Source organism: Cetorhinus maximus, chromosome 31 (genome assembly GCF_964194155.1).
Source record: "Cetorhinus maximus chromosome 31, sCetMax3.hap1.1, whole genome shotgun sequence".
Lineage (NCBI taxonomy): Eukaryota > Metazoa > Chordata > Chondrichthyes > Lamniformes > Cetorhinidae > Cetorhinus > Cetorhinus maximus.
Window position 1 is genome coordinate 16,398,614 of NC_135909.1, and position 18,100 is coordinate 16,416,713.

Sequence of the window (18,100 nt, forward strand, 5' to 3'; positions counted from 1 at the left end):
GGAAACAACAGAGAGCAGAGTTGAACAACAGAGAACAGAGTCCCGCAACAAAGAGCACAGTTACACAAGAGAGAGCACTTTTATACTACAGAGTGCACATGCACAAAACAGAGTGCACAGTTACAAAAAAAGAGGGCACAGGTCCACAACGGAGATCACCGTTACACAACACGGTGCACAGTTACACAACAGGTTGCACAGTTACACAACAGGGTGCACAATTACATTACACGATGCACAGTTACACAATAGGAGTCATTATTACAAACAGGGGACATCTCTGTGCAGCTGGGAACAGTTTACAGAAATGATTAGTATCTCCACCTCAGTGTCTTGCTAATTTTCTTGGCGTCTTTCTCTGTCATCTTGTGTATCCTGACAGCCTCTGGCTGCCTTTCTGTGTGTGTTTTTCTGTCTGTTTCTGGTGTTACGCAGTGGAATTGTGCAGCCAAGATGATCCACCCAATACATCTTCTCTCGCTCAAAAGCACAAAGCAAATGACTATTTAGCTCCCTAATACACAAAACTAACATTTATCAAGCAGTGACAATGTATAGCAGTGTGGCGCAGCGGAAGCGTGCTGGGCCCATAACCCAGAGGTCGATGGATCGAAACCATCTTCTGCTATTTATATACCCACTAACATCAACTTTTGCTGCTACCCACAAACGTATCTGATTTGTAGGTATTAGAATTGGCATCTCGCTTCCTGTAAACACTTCAGTCTGCAACAAATATCTGAAATTGCTTTTATTTACACGAGGACACTAGCTGCAATTGCTGCAAACATACACCAGCCGAGACCAGCCCATTTCTCGCACAGTCTGAAAGTTCTTCTCTCGTTCAAATACACCCCATCATTACCTGAATAGGAAATTCATGAGATGGGAAAATATAGTGAAATTGATATTTATTACATGCAGTCTGTCCGACCTATATAACAAGCAGCAGTAATTCACCATTCTAATTTGGGCAACAGCTTCCTACACTGCGACATGTACCATCGAGGAAGAGAGAATCATCATAATGAAGACAGCATCATGTCAAAGTCAGTTAATCAATATTTGGGTAGATATCAGCGTTCCTGCTTAATTACTGGTTTAAAACTGGGATAGTGAAATTTCCTTCCTTGGGCCTTGCATCAGATACCTTTTATACAGAAAACACCTTTGAGAGCCTCTGATTGTTTCCTTTATCCTGTCAGGAGCTGTTCGGAATTTAATGTGTTCAGCTTCCTGCTCATTCAGCCCTTACTGACCTTACTTAAGGTGAAAATAGTAACATTTCTGTGACCTTTCTTTGCCTCTAACATATTGTGGTCACTCATTGCTAGGTGCTCATATACTGTCAGAATATGAATTAATTATCTCTTTACTTATTACTAAATCTAATATAATATTTTTCTCTTGTGGTTTCCAAATCAGGGTGGACGACAGGAGAGGTTAAATGACAAAAGAGTTGATGGTGTAAGGTTAAGGTAAATGGGCAAGTAACAAAACCAAAGATGTGTCCAAAGGAGGTGTGAATGATGGGATGATGAACAGCTGCCATTCAAAAGCAAAAACAAGAGAAAAATGTGAATTCAACCAAAATATCCAATGGAAAAGATATACAATGGAGATTGAGATTACATTCTCAAATTTTTGTACTCAGTGGTGAGTCTGGAAGGTTGTAAAGTGCTCAATTTAAAGATGAGACACGGTTCATCGAGCTTACATTGAGATTCATTTGAACACTGCAGGATGCTGATGACAGAAAGGTCAGTGTGAGGACAAGACGGAAAATTAAAATCATAGGAGATCGGAAAATCAGAGTCATACTTGCTGACAGAACAGATGTTCATCAAAGCAATCGCTGAAACTGCCTAACAAAGATCAGACCACCATTGTGAGCAGTGAATACGGGGTGCTAAATTGAAGAAATTACACATAAGTCACTGTTTCAGTTGGAATGAGTGTTTTGGTGAGGACAGCTAATATTCCATACTAACACTGCTAATTTACCTTCCTTTTTTCTCAACTGGTTATCTCTCCTCTCTGTGGTTGACAGGGCCCTCAAGCATTTCTGTTCCATTTCGCGAGCTCTGCTCTCATCACTTCCCTCTCTCCCAGAACATTGATAGGCTTCCCTTGTCCTCACCATCCTCCCCACCATCTTCCACTTTGAATGGATCATCCCTTGTCATTTCTTTGTCAGGCAGAGAGTTGTTGCGGTCTTAAATCTTCTGCCGTAATTGGTGGTGCAAGCCGAATCAAAAAAATCTTTCAAAAGTGAAACAAGTAAATACCGAAGGGAAAATATTTTAAGGCTATTGTAAAGGAGAAGGGGAGTGGGACTGATTTGCTTCTACAGAGCTTCAATAGAAACGATTAACACAAACGTTTCCTCCCGTGTCGCTGTTTAGAATGAAATGGCGGTAAAGGCTTCCCAGAATGCTCTGGGGGATATAAAACGGCCTATCTCGAGAAGAAGGGCAGCACTGCGCAGGCGCACCTATATCCACCGGAAATCCTGTCTAGCCGAGCATGCGCGGTACAGCCAAAGGAAGCTGAGCGCAGTGGAGTGCTGCTTCAGTAACACGGGGTCTCAGCGGCTGTTAGATCCCGAATCAGAGCCGCTGGGTCCCGCGGACGTGCGGCGAGGGACCCGGGGGACTTCACCATGAAGCCGATGTGCACCTTCCCAGGCGCCGCTTCCCGGTTTCTTCTCCCGTTTGCACCGAGTCTTTGATGCGGTAACAGAGAGGGTTGGGGAGGGTGATGCTGTTCATGTGCTTTACATGGATTTCCAAAAGGCATTTGATAAAGTCTCACACAACAGACTTGTCAACAAAGTTACAGCTCATGGAATAAAAGGGACAGAGCAACATGGATATGGAATTGGCTGAGTGACAGGAAACAGAGGGTAGTGGTGAATGGTTGTTTTTCAGACTGGAGGAGAGTTTATAGTGGAGTTACCCAGGGGTCGGTGTGAGGACCCTGCTCTTCCTGATATATATTGTTGACCTACTCCTTGGTGTATGGGACACCATTTCAAATTTGCAGATGACATGAAACTTGGAGGTATTGTCAACACTGAGGAGGATAGTGTTAAACTTCAAAAGGACATAAGCATATTGGTGAAATGGGCCGATAAGTTCGACCTCAGAATGACCCGGGGCCGGCCCTGGGGAGCATGCACACTCTCAATGCCGGGGAAGTCAGTGCATTTGATAGAGCCGTTTCTGGGTTGCAGGGAATTGTGGGATCTGCAGTCACCATGGGCAGATGTTAGTAAGTGTTTTATTGTAGGTTGATTGTCAGTGACCTGAATGTGAACTCCTTTTCTTTCTCCACAGATGCTGTCTGATGTGCTGTGTATTTCCAGCATTTTCTCTCTTTATTTCAGGTTGCCACTATCCACATGATGTTGCCAGTGAATTATTGCAGGTGTTGCTCACAAAACCAAGGTCAGAAACACAAACTGACAAATGAAGAACACTTTTGAATCAGAATGGATGTTGGACGTGGAAGCCGTTCCTCGCTTACTTTGAAGGTATGTTCTTGTTGGCTGATTTAGAACTGGAGAGTAGAGAGAGGAGAAGGCGGTGGGTTCAACTGCGAGCACTTTTGAGAAAAGTAGGGCCCAAGCATTTCTGATAAAAGGTCATTTACTGTTTCTTGGACAGTAACAGAGACTGACAGGAAGCAAATTTCACATTCACATGTAACAGCAGAGAGTGACAGACGGTGTTAATTCCACCCACACTCTTATATTGTAAGGGAGATTGACGGAGAGTTAATTCATTGAATCATAGAATGATTACAGCACAGACGGACGCCATTCTACCTATTATGCCTATGCTGACCTTCTGAAGGAGCAAATCACCTCTTGCCACTTCACCGCCTTTTCTACGTAGCCCTGCACATTTTTCCTTTTTGGATAATAATCCAATTCTCTCTTGAATTCCTTGATTTAACCTGCCTCTACTACATTCTCAGACACTTCTCCTATCCAGTCACTGCATGACAAGGTTTTTCCTCATGTTGCCATTGCTTATTTTACCAGTTACCTTAAATCTGCGCCCATTGTCCCTCCACCTTTCCATCAATGGGATAAAAAGTCTTCCTGTCTGCTCTGCCACACTCGCAGTAACAGAGACAGACATAAAATTAATTCCACATACATTCAGTAATGCAAATTATTAGACTTTTTATTCAAACGCACTTACAGCAACAGACTCTAACAGAGAGTTAATTTCACACTCAGGTCCAGTAACAGACATTGACAGGAAGTCAATTCCACAATCATGCACAGCAACCAAGACTGTCAGAAATTTAACTTCACACTTACTCACAGTACCTGAGACTAGCAGAGAGTGAATACCACACTCACAGCATAATTGATACTGACAGGTATAGAATTAATTCTGCATTCATGTACAGCAAAGAGGTTGATATGGAAGGTATGAATTCCATACCCACAGACAATGCCAGAGACTTAATGATGGAGATTTCTTCACTCACATAAAAGAGACTGAGAGACAACATCTCACTCATATACAGTAACACAGTTGGCAGATGATGAGTGTGGAATTAACTTTCTCGAAGTAGCAGAGCCTGAAAGGAGTTCTTTCCATGGCCCGATACAGTAACCGAGACTGACAGATACAGAATTAATTCCACATTCTGATACAGTGACAGAAACTGACAGAGTTAATTCTATGTTCGCCTACAGTAACAGCTTATCATACAGAGTTAATTTCACACTCACGTACAGTAACCGACATGATTGGATAGAAAGTTAAATCCGCGCTTGCAAATATGACAGAGATTGAAAGTTAAGCTTAACACAATAGGAAGGATCTGAATGCATTGGAGAGAGTGCAGAAGAGGTTTACGAGAATGATTCCAGGGATGAGACACTTCAGTTATGAGGAAAGATTGGAGAAGTTGGGACCGTTTTCCTTGGAGATGTGAAAGCTAAGAGGAGATTTGATAGAAGTTTTCAAAATCATGAGGTGTGTAGATAGAGTGGATAGAGAGAAACTTCCCGTTCATAAACAGATCGAGAACCAGAGGGCATGGTTTTGCAAAAGAAGCAAATGCGAAGTGAGAAAAAACTTTTTCACACAACGAGTAGTTAGGTTTTGGAATGCACTGCCTGGATGTGTGGTAGAGGCAGGTTCAACTAAGTCATTCAAGAGGGCATTGGATGATTATTTGAATGGAAACAATGTGCAGGGTTATGGGGAAAAGGCAGGAGATTGGCACTAAGTTTAAAATGCTCAGAGAGCTGGTTCAGACACAATGGGCCAAATGGCCTCCTTCTATAACATAACAATTCTGTGATTCTGTGAATTCACACTCACAATTACAGAGACTGACTGACTGAGAGTTATTTCCACACACTCAGTAACAGAGGCTGACAGATTGTTTGTTTATTCTTCGCTCACACACAGTAACACATGCAGACTAATATGAGAGTGTGGAACTAACTCTCTGACTTTCACTCAATCTCTGTTGTTGTAAGTTAATTCCTCACTGAAATATTAATGGAAATTGACAGGTCCTTAATTCCACTCTCAGATGTCACAACAGAGACTGGGAAAGAGAATTCCACATTCACAGTAATGAGACTGACCGATAGAGAATTAATTCCACACTCACATACAGTAACAGAGACTGACATAAGGAGTTAATTCCATATTCTCATACAGCAAGAGGCTGATAAAGAGTGAATTCCACACTCATAGACAGTATCACAGGCTGTTTGAGAGTTAGTTCCACTCTCATAACCATATCAGAGACTGACAGAGATTTAAATTACATGCTCACATTCAGTGAGTGATGGACAGAGAATCAATTCCACACTCACATGCAGATCAGACTGAATTAATTCCACACTGAAATACAGTAAAAGAGACTGACAAACAGAGGGTCAATCCCACACTGACAAATTAAAAATATAAGAAAGAGAAGCAGGAGGAGGCCATTCAGCCCATCGGGCCAGCTTCACCATTCAATAAGACCATGGCTGATCTGATTGTGGCCTCAAACCCACTCTCCCACCTGCCCTATAACCCTTGACTCTCCTGCCGATGAAAAATCTGTCTAACTCAGCGTGAATATATACAATGACCCAGCCTCCACTGCTCTCTGAGGTGGAGAATTACAAAGATTAAGGACGCTCTGAGAGAAGAAATTCCTTCTCATCTTCGTCTTAAATGGGAGATGTTTATTTTTAAACTGTGTCCCCTGGTTCTATTTTCCCCACAAATGGAAACACTCCTCTCAACATCTACCCTGTTAAACCCCCTTAGAATCTTATATGTTTCAACGAGATCACCTCTCATTCTTCGAATCTCCTATATGGATCAGCCCAACCTGCTTAAACATTGCTCATAAGACAACTCCTTCATCTCAGGAGTCAGTCTAGCACCTCTGTGAATTGCCCCCAATGCAATTATATCCCCCTTTAAATAAGGAGACTCCAACATAACACAGGACTCTCGGTGTAGTCTCACCAATGCTGTGTAGCTGTAGCAAGACTTTCCTACTTTTATACCCACCGCCCCCCCCCCCCCCCCCCCCACCCACCCACTGCCGCCGGAATAAAGGCCAACATTCCATTTCCCTTCCTAATTACTCGCTGCAGCTGCACATTAACTTCTTGTGATTCATGTACAAGGAGATCTTGATCCCTCTGTACTGCAACATTCTGCAGTCTCTCTCCACAGTATCACTGCATCGAAGGAGGCCATTCGGCTTATCAAGTCTGCACTGGCTCTCTGAAAGAGCTTTCTACCTAGGGCCACTCTCCTCCCTTGTCCCCGTAACCTTGCACGTTCTTTCCTTTCAGGTAGCAATTCAATTCCCTTTTGAATATCTCAAGCAAACCTGCCTCCACCACCCTTTGAGGAAGTTTGTTCCAGACTCCAACCACCCTCTGGGTGAAAAAAAAATTACATTTTAAATGAAACTTTGAGTCTATCTCACATCACATTTACTCCTTTTGCCAATTATTTTGAGTCTGTGCCTTCTGGTTCTTGATGTTCTATTGAGTGGGAACAATTTGTCATTTATTTCCTCTGTCCATACCCCTCAGGATCTTGAATACATCCCTCAAGTCTCCTTTAAGCTGCCTTTTCTCCAGGGAAAACAGCCCCAATCTCTCCAATCTATCCCCATAGCGACAGTTCTTTATCTTGGACTCATTCTTGTGAATCTTCTGTGTACTCTCTGCAATTCCTTAACATCCTTCCTTAAGTATGACACCCAGAACTGGGCACAGTAATCCAGATGAAGCCTAAAAAGAGATTTATAAAAGTTGAACATGACCTCCTTACTCTTCACAGAATCACAGAATCTTGTACTCAGTGCCCCTATTAATAAAGCCTAAGTTATTATATGCTTTATTACCTGCTCCCTCAACATGCCCCACCATCTTCAATGACATATGTACATATACAATGCAGTCCCTCTGTTCCTGCACCTCCTTTAGAGGCTCTCCCTTTATTTAATATTGTCTCACTATATTTTTCCTACCAAAATGAATCACCTGACACTTCTCTGCATTGAACTTCAGTTGCCACTTGCCTGCCCAATCCACCAACATGTCTATGTCCTTTTGAAGTTCAAGACTATCCCAGTTGACAATGTTTCCAATGTTCGTATCATCTGCAAATTTTGAAATCATGCCTTGCACACCACAGTCTAGGCCATTAATATATTTATCATTTGAATAATGTGTTGTTTTTCTATTCTTCCCATCAAATTTTCCCACATTGTATTTCATCTGCCAAATGTTTGCCCACTGATTTAACCTTTTTTTATCCTCTTGCAGACTCTTTGTGTCCCCCTCACAATCTGCTTTCCCACCTATTTATGTATTGTCTGAAAATTTGGTGATGCTCCCTCCATTCATCTGAGTCATTAATATAGATTGTAAATAGCTGAGAACCCAGCACTGATCCCTGTGACACTCTACTGGTTACAGTTTGCTAACCTGAAATTGACTCACTGCCACAGAGTAACAGAGACTGACAGACAGAGAGTTAATTACACACACATTATTATAGATTGACAGAGAGTGATTTCGACACACACGTAGTGTAACATTGATTGATAGTGTATTAATTCTGCACTCACACACAGTAACAGATTGACAATGTTTGTGCCACATTGACACACAGTAATGGAGACAAAACGATTGAGAGTTAATTCCAGGCTGTCATACAGTAACAGAGACCAACAGATAGAGAAATAATTCCACACACATATAAAGTAATGGAGACTAATGTAGAGTTAATTGTGCACTCATGTACAGTCACAGAAACTGAGAGAGAGTTAATTCCACATTCAATTACGGCAATAGAGACTGTGGAAGAGATAATGCTGCCCTCATATACAGTAACAAAGACTGACAGTTAATTCCACTCTCACATGCAATAATAGAGATAAACAGAGAATTACTGCCCCACTCACAAACAGTCATAGAGAATAACAGAGACAGAATTAATTCCCCCTCACATACACATACAAGATGGACAGGGAGGTAATTCCACCCAGAAATGCAGTAACAGAGACTGACGGATAGAGAGGTAATTGTGCACTCATGTACAGATTGACAGATACTTGGAATTAGTTAATTCTAGATTCACCCACAATAACAGAGATAGACAGATAGAGAGTTAACTCCACACTCTTGTACAAAAGTCACCTGGTTCTCGCTTGAAGAATTCACCTGACATGCATCATACAGTCTTTTCATTGTTTCATTATATTTTCTATTTTCTTCTTCACTGAATGAGCTCTGGCTTTGTTTTCCCTCCCTTTCCCCCCTCATTGGAATGTACCTAGTCTGTACCTGAAACATCTCCTCCTGAAAGATCACTCATTGCTCTGTTACAGATGTCCCTGTCAGTCTTTGGTTCCATTTTACTTTGGCTAAACCCCCTCTCCTCACATTGAAGTTAGTCCTTTTCCAATTTAGAAGTTCTACTTTTGATTGCTCCTTGCTCATCTCAAGCTTGTGATACGATGATCACTCTTACCCAAGGGTCCACCCACAGACACTTGGTTCACGCGGCCAACCTTGGCCCACCTCATTCCCCAGCACCAGATCCAGCAATGCCTCCTTCCTAACTGGACTGAGAACATTCTGGTCGAGGATTGTCTCCTGAACACATTTCAGAAGCCCCTGGATATCACCACTCTACAGCTCTTGTCGCTGGTTAAAAATAAGGGGTTGCCCATTTAAGACAGATGAGAATTTTTTTTCTCTGACAGGGTCTTGAGTCTTTTGGACTCTCGTCCTCAATGGTGCTGGAAGCAGAGTCTTCGAATATTTTTAAGCCAGAGGTTGATAGGTTCTCGATAGGCAAGGGTGTGGGGGGGAGGTGAAATCTTATCACGGGCAGGCACGAATGTGGAGTTGAGGTTACAGTCAGATCAGCCATAATCTCATTGAATAGTGGAGCAGGCTCGTGGGGCCGAGTGGCCTCCTCCTGCTCCTAATTCATATCTTCCTATGTTCTTAGACACCTCTGTGATTTCCCTGCAGATTTGCTCCTCTATCTCTCTCTCACTATTTGGAGGCCGATTTAATATCCCCATGAGTCTGATCATCCCCTGACTATTTCTCAGCTCTAACAAATGAATTCTGCTCATTTCCGGTCAAGGACATTGTCTCTTCCCAATATTACAGTGATTCCCTTAATCAGTCCCGCTAACCCACTTCCTTTTTTCCCTTCTCTATATTTTCTGAACAGTTTGTATCAGTGAATATTAAGCATCAGTCCTCACCATTTTTAAACCATGTTTTTGTCATTGTCTCTACATCATTTTCCCACATGGCTCTTTGTGCTTCTAGCTCAGCGACATTATTCACCACACTTTGTGCGATTACAGACATGCATTCTAAACCTGTCCTTGTATTCCTCTTAGAATCCTTCTTCATCTACTCCTATTTTATATGGTCCTATTTCCTTCTCTAGTTATTTTTCTTTTCTACTTCGATATACTGATGCCCACCCCCCCTGCCAATTTAATTCAAACCCTCCCCAACCACTCGAGTGAGCCTATCCATGAAGACATTGGTCCCAGTCTTGTTAAGGTGCAACCTGTTCCTTTTGATTAGGTGTTTCCTGCCCCAGAACTTGTCCCAATGTCCCAAGAACCTGAATCACTCCCTCCTGCACCAGCCTCAAGCCACATATTGATGTTCCCTATCTTCACATTTCTACTCTCACTAGCACGTGGCACTGGCAGTAATCCCGAGATTACTCCCTTTGAGGGCCCACTTTTTAACTACCTCCCTAGCTGCTGAAATTCTGACGGAGGGACCTCAATACCTGTCCTCCCCGTGTCATTGATACTGACGTGTACCACAACCTCTGGCTCACTCCCTTCCCCCTGCAGAATATTCTGTACCCTCCCCGTGATGTCCTTTACCCTGGCACCAAGGAGACAACACATCAGGTGGGACTCTCAATGACGGTGACAGAAATGCCTGTCTGTCCCCCTGACTATGAAATCTCCAATAATGACTGCGTTTCTACTCTTTGCTGTTCCCTCCTGTGCAGTTTCTTGCCCATTGATGCCATGGTCTGGACTGCACTCCTTCAGGGTGTCACCATTCCCAGCAGTCTCCAATGCTGAATACCGGTTTGACAGTGGCACATACCTGAAGACTCCTGCACTTTCTGCCTCTTCCTACTCTTCCGGATGGCCACCCATCTACTATCCTGAACCCTCTCTTTCCGTTTGGAGTGTTCACCTCCTGGAACGTACGATCCAGGAAACTCTCATCCTCCCTGATGCTCCACAGTGACTCCAGCTGCCCCTCAAGGTCGGAAATCCTGAGCTTGAGCTCAAGCAGCTGGAGACACTTCCTGCTCATGTGGCCCTCAAGACACATGAAGTGTCCTGAGGTTCCCACATGGGGCAGGAACTGCAAACAACAGGTCACAGCTGCCCATCCATGACTGAAAATAAACCTCTATTCCCTCTTTTAGAATCTAATTAGTACCTTGTTTAAATTATTAATTTTATTAAATGCCGACCTGCTCTGCACTAATATTCTTATTATACTTACACTTACTGTTATACTTACCCTGATTGTAATGTTTAATTTTCCAGCTCCTAGTTATCATGCTCTGACTATTTATTTTAACCATGGCCGGTTTGCTCCAACCCCTCCCTCACAGCTCTTTATTCCCCCCACCGCTCTCACTCTTCTCTCCTTCTCTCTCTCACTGCTGCTCTCGGGCTGCTCTGCTGCTGCTCTTTATCCACCCTCCAGTCTCACTCAGCTCTCACCCTCACTCTCGGCTCCTCCACAGTCCCATGTTTCTGATGTTTAGGAAATTCTCTGATCTTTGCTCCAAGATGGATGATCTCGTGTTGACCACCATCGGCCACAGTTTTTTTCACTCACTGAATCTGTCAGTGATGCTTTGAAACTTGCTGCTCCCACCTACACTTCTAACCATGTCACCTAACCTAGTGTCATCAGCAAACTTGGATATAGTCTGGAAGTTATTAAAATGTAAAAGAGCTCTGGGAATGGGAATAGAACAGCCGGCTGATGTGACAGAGAATCAGTTGTGTATGTATCCCTCCACCCTGAAAAACACACCGCTCGCCACCACTTTATCCTTTCTTCCCCTTATTCAATTCTGTAACCATGCTGCCACTGCCCCTGTATTCCCATCTGCTTGAATTTTACTAACAAATCTATGATGTGGGATTTTTGCAAACCCTTTTGCAAGTCTGGACACACATCATCAACCTCACTCCCCTGGTCAATGTTGTCTGAAACTTCATCAAATAACTTCATTATGTATTTCAGTCATGATTTTCTGTTAACCAATCTGTGCTGGCTGTCATTTATCAACCCATGTTCCACCAAGTGACAATGAATTTTCTCCTGGATTATTGTCTCTAAACCTTTCCCCACCACCAGCATTAGACTAACTGCTCTGTAGTTACTGGGTTTATCCCTCTGGCTTTACTGGGTTTGTCCATCTCTGGTGCTTTACCTGAGTGTGTGATTGGTTATTTAATTATCACTCGCCAGTCCTGTGTCAGGATTACATTAATTCTGTACATCAGTTTCTCGTCTCTCCTGGCCTATGTCAGCATAACATTGAATTTGTTTCACTCTGAAACATGATCTTTGTGAGTCTGGCAGTCATTTTCCGACTGTTAGTCCTTGGCACTCTTTGATAATATTTCATACATTTTGTATCTGCCAATCTGTGACACTGTCAATATGAGAACCATTCTCAAACTGTCAGTCTCCATTACTGCCTGTGAGCATTGTATTATTTCTGTGTCTGACAGTCTGTTGTTCTCCAGGTGAAATTGTAAATCCTGATGTTCAGAGAGATTTGAGTGAACTTGTATATGGATCATGGGAAGATAGCATCCAGAAATCAATGTGGAAGACAGCTAGCATGTTAGACTTTATGACAAGGGGATTGGAGTACAACAGTAAGGAAGACTTACTACACTTCCATACGGCTTTGCTGAGACCACACATGCAGCATTTGGCACTGTTTTTTGTCTCCTTATCTAAGGAAGGATATATTTACATTGGAGGTCATAAAATAATTGGTCGCTGTGATGAGACGTTTGTCCAATGATGAGAAGCAGTGTAAATTGTTTTCATATTCTCTGGTTATTGGAAGTAGAAGTGATCTCATCCACGCGTGCAGGATTACAATGGAGCTTGACAGGTTAGACACTGAGAGGTTGTTTGTCCTGGTTATGGAATACGGACATACATATGAATTCGGAGCAGGAGTCGGCCACCCGGCCCCTCGAGCCTGCTCCTCCATTCAGTAAGCTCATGGCTGATCTGAATGTAACCTCAACCCCACATTCCTGCCTTCCCCGATAACCATTCACCCCCTTGTTAATCAAGAAACTATCGAGCTCTGTCTTAAAAATATTCAAAGACCCTGCTTTCACTGGCGTTTGAGGAAGACAGTTCCAAAGATTCTCAACCCTCTGAGAGAAAACATTCTCCTCATATCTGTCTTAAATGAGTGACCCCTTATGAGTGCACGGACAAACTGCCCAATACACAGACAGCACCAGAAACAGACAAACGCAGAATGAATCCCACATCTCACACAGTATAACTGACCAGTAGATACAGAATGAATTTCACACAGTCTGAGATGTAGAAATAGAGAATGAATCAGACTTTCACACAGTAGCACAGACTTACAGACACAGAGGAATCATAAGCACACGTTCAGAGTGAGTGCAGGGTTCATTCTGTATTTGTCAGCATCTGGTACTGAATGGGAATTTGGAATAATGTATTTTAACATATTGTATATCACTCGGTTACTGGAACTGTGTGTGTAAGTGGGATTCGTACTCTATCTATGTGACTCGGGAGCTGTGTGTGAGGGTACTTTACTTCCATATCTGTATTTAATAGGTATCTCAAAAGTGGTCGGCAAAACCATTTATTTCATATTGTAGACTGCAGTTCAGGGTTAACCTGATTATTGTGATTGGTTCTAAGATCACACATAAGCCAAATTGGGTGAGGATTGGGATGGGAAGTTTCCTTCCTGATGGGTATTAAGATGTGAATCATTTACAACACCATGCCTGAGATAACTATTGAGTACAGATCCAGAATTAATCCCAGAGTCATAAGCAACATCAAAGATTGAGAACAATAAAATAAACCCCACATTCACACACAAAACTGGACATGGTGAACTACTGGACAAACCTTATACGTTACCAGGCACGGACAAACTGCCCAATACACAGACAGCACCAGAAACAGACAAACGCAGAATGAATCCCACATCTCACACAGTATAACTGACCAGTAGATACAGAATGAATTTCACACAGTCTGAGATGTAGAAATAGAGAATGAATCAGACTTTCACACAGTAGCACAGACTTACAGACACAGAGGAATCATAAGCACACGTTCAGAATCAAAGTCTGATAGAGACAGAATGAATCCCACCGTCATTAATGAAAATGCAAATAGCAGAAGATGGTTTCAATCCATCGAACTCTGGGTTATGGGCCCAGCACGCTTCCGCTGAGCCACTCTGCCAGATGGAGAGGTGGTGGCACAGTGTTATTGTCACTGGACGAGTATTCCAGAGGGACCTGGCTTCGAATCCCACCATGGCAATGGGGAAATTTGGAATCAAAAGTCTGTTGATGATCACAAAACCATTGTCTGTGGAGAAAGAAACAGAGTTAACATTTTGAGTCTGTATGACCCTTCTTCAGAGCTAAAGAGCGGTAGAAATGTGATGAAATTTATACTGCTTAAGGGGGCGGAGCAGGTGAAGCTGGAAAGAAGGTCAGTGATAGGTGGGGGCGAACGAGAGATTGACAAAGATGTCATGGACGATAAGACTCTGAAGAAGGGTCATACAGACTAGAAATGTTAACTCTGTTTCTCTCTCCACAGATGCTGTTAGGCCTGCTGAGTTTTTCCAGCATTTTCTGTTTTTATGTCAGATTTCCAGCATCAGCAGTATTTTGCTTTTATCTTAGTGTTTAATTCACTGCCACTTCTCTTCCAGGAATGCCCACCTTGAAGAAGGACTACTCTTCTGTCCGACAGGATTTCCATTTGTCTCTTTCGTCCTGTTCACCTTCATGGCTTTCCATATCCCTCCTGGTGTTTGACAAGGTGTTTACCAAAACTCGCTTCCACAGCCATGTTTCCTTCCTCAGTGACTGTCTCCGTCTCCGACTTATCCCACATGGATTCCAACTAAAGCTCCATCCCTCATGTTTCAAATCCTCCCAGCATTACAGGTACCTTCAGGACTTAAAACATTCCTCGGACTGCTGTTCTTGCCACATCCTGAGATCCACACCCAGTGCCATGTGCCGTCATATGAACACACTCGACCTCTCCCTCCAGCAGCACCAACTCATCCTATCTCAAAGCTGTCCTTGTCCCCGGTTTCATTTTATTCTTCATCTGATCCGACGCCTTAATAAGAAACTTTTCCTTTCAGGTGTTAAGGAACGCAAGCTCCAACAACCTATTGATACCAACGCCCATCCAGGACCCTCCATCCCTTCCCATCCCTCTGACCCCATCTCGCCTTCTAATCCCAGCCCTTGCCGTGTATTCACCGTACCCTCTGACCTTCCCCTCTCTGATGCTGAATGTTCTGTACTCAGCAAAGGACTCAGTTTCATACCCTTACGCCCTCACCTCAATGAATGTTGGGCTCGGCACGATGCTGAACTCTTCTTCCGCCGCCTTCGTCTCCGTGCTCACTTCTTTGGGCAGGAGTCCTCCCCCCGTTCAACAAATCCTTTCACCCACCTCCAGGATTCTCCCTCCACCTGGGCCCCTCCCTCTGGCCTCTCACCTCCTCTTGATCTTTTCATTGAGAACTGTCAGTGTGACATCGGCCGTCTCAATTTCTCTGTTCTTCTCACCCACTCTAACCTGTCACCTTCTGAACTTGCTGCACTCCGTTCTCTTAGGTCCAATCCTGACTTTGTTATCAAACCTGCTGACAAGAGCAGTGCTGCTGTTGTCTGGCGTACTGACCTCTACCTCGCCTGTCTATTTATGGGCTATGTGGAACATTCCTTGTTCCAGTGCTACTCAGGCCCCCTCCCACAACTCTTCTTTTCACCACATCGATGACTGTTTTGGTGCTGCTTCATGGCCTCATCTGGACCTGGAAAAATTTATCAATTTTGCAACACCTGCCCCTTTACCTCCTCCCTTCTCACCGTCCAAGGGCCCAAACACTCCTTTCAGGTGTAGCAGGGCTTCACTTGCACCTCCTTCAATTTGGTCTACTGCATTCGCTGCTCCCAATGCGGTCTCCTCTGCACTGGAGAGACCAAACGCAGACTGGATGACGGTTTTGTGAAACACCTTCGGTCTGTCTGCAAGCATGACCCAGATGTTCCTGTCGCCTGCCATTCGAACACACCATCCTGCTCTCATGCCCACATGTCCGTCCTTGACCTGCAACGTTCCAGTGAAGACCAATGCAAACTGGAGGAACAGCACCTCATCTTCTGATTAGGCACCTAACAGCCTTCCGGACTTAACATTGAGTTCAACAACTTCAGCCCAGGAACTCTCTCCTCTATCTTCACCCCTCTTTCAATCCCCATTTTATTTTAAATTATTTTTTTATCCCCTTATCCTCATTTTTATTCATTGTTTTATTCCCTTTTTATCCCTTTATCCATCATTTTTCCCCAACCACTGCCCCCTTCCCCAAAAGGGCCATCAGTTACTTGTTCCATGTTGTTCTTTCACAGAGTGCTTACCCATGTTCTGCTATTAACACATTCTGCTTTTTTAGCTTTACGCCACTATCAGCACCTCCTTTAGCCCTTACCACCACCATTAACGCTCCCTTTGCCTTTTTGTCCAGTCCATTTTTGTCAATTTCTCCTTAGCCGCCACCTATCGCTGACCTTCTATCCAGCTTCACCTGCTCCACCCCTTAAACAGTATCAATGTCATCACATTTGTACCTCTCTTTAGCTCTGAAGAAGGGTCAAACAGACTCGAAACATTAACTCTGTTTCTCTCTCCACAGATGCTGACAGACCTGCTGAGTTTTTCCAGGATTTTCTGTTTTTATTTTGGATTTCCAACATCCGCAGTATTTTTCTTTTAACAAAACCATTGGCGATTGTCGTCAAAATCCACCCATCACTAATGTCCTTTACCTGGTCTGGCCGACATTTGACTCCAGACCCCAGAGCCACAGCCCATTTTAAATACCCTATTAACAAGGGCAATTAGGGATGGACAACGTTGTGGGCAAAATCAGGACTCAGAGTTACTCAATGTATCTAACACTCACACAGATTCCCACAGCCTGACAGTGACAGAATTAAACCCATTCTCACATTCAGCACCAAAGACTAACAGATGCAGAATATGTTGCAGAGTCCCAGATATTGAGAGTGACTCCCACATTCCCATTCAACACCAGAAACTGACAGATCCAGACTGAGTTCCACACTCAACATGAGCATCCCACACTCACACGCAGTATCAGAAAGTGAGTGAACTTCATCATCCCTTCCAGGATAAGTTGCATTTTTTTATTGTTCGGAACTTTGTGGATATCTACATGGAGCCGTTGTAGTTGGTCACTATCTTTGTCTGTTTCACGGCCCGTTCCCCGGGCAGCAACAGGCATTTTCCTGTCTCGATGTGTCCACAGAAACAGCCGGAGAGAATTTATTGTGGACTGGTGCCCTCTGCTGGCTGCACGTGAGACGTGCAAAGAGGTAACTTCTTTGGGGACATTTTAAATGAGTGTGAAACAACATAAACATGGTGAGAATTATTGCAAAACAGTTTATCAATCAGACATAAGATACCAAAGATATAGTGTGTTTCGCGGTACTATAAATGCTGACTGTAATTTGAAGAAGTGTGCGATGGTGGTATAGTGGTGAGCATAGCTGCCTTCCAAGCAGTTGACGCGGGTTCGATTCCCGGCCATCGCAGTGGTGATTTATTTTCAGCCTTACCCGTGGTCAGACCATAATTCCGGGCCCGCGGAGTTAATCTCTGTGGTTTCCAAAATTAGATAAAGAACAACAGAAAGTGTGGGAAGATTTCCAACAAGAAAATGAAGGACTAACGAAATAAAGTAGATCTAACGTTTTCATCACTCACGTTTTTCGATCGTAAAACTCGGGCCTTGGGTGGAAAGACGCCTCACCCCCTCCCTCTCGCATATTTCCGATATGTGGATGATACGTTTGCTATATTTAAATCCGCAGCTGCATGTAACAATTTCCTTACATGTCTTTATGGGCTCCATCCTGCGCTCAAATTCACCTATGAAATGGAGCAGTCAAAATAACTCCCCTTCCTTGACACACTAGTTGAGAAATCTTCCAGAGGATTCTCTAGCAGGTTTACCGCAAGCCGACCTTCACTGGTCAATATACGCGTTGGGATCCTTACAGTCCCACGCTCTGTAAGATTGGTCCTTTCGGCAACCTTCTAAATAGGGCCCGAGCCATTTGCTCACCGTGCAAGCTTGATGCTGAAATCGGGCTCATCAAAGGCATCCTGCAGGGTAATGGCTACCCTGATCAGATC

At 43.6% G+C, this 18,100-nt stretch overlaps 2 non-coding genes across 2 annotated transcripts; both read left to right on the forward strand.

Moving 5' to 3' along the window:
• Positions 1-556: 556 nt before the first annotated feature.
• trnam-cau (transfer RNA methionine (anticodon CAU)) lies at positions 557-628 on the forward strand. The gene has a single exon. It is a non-coding gene; the product is annotated as a tRNA-Met (tRNA).
• Positions 629-17,424: 16,796 nt separating this feature from the next.
• On the forward strand, positions 17,425-17,496 carry trnag-ucc (transfer RNA glycine (anticodon UCC)). The gene has a single exon. It is a non-coding gene; the product is annotated as a tRNA-Gly (tRNA).
• The last annotated feature ends 604 nt before the right edge of the window (positions 17,497-18,100 follow it).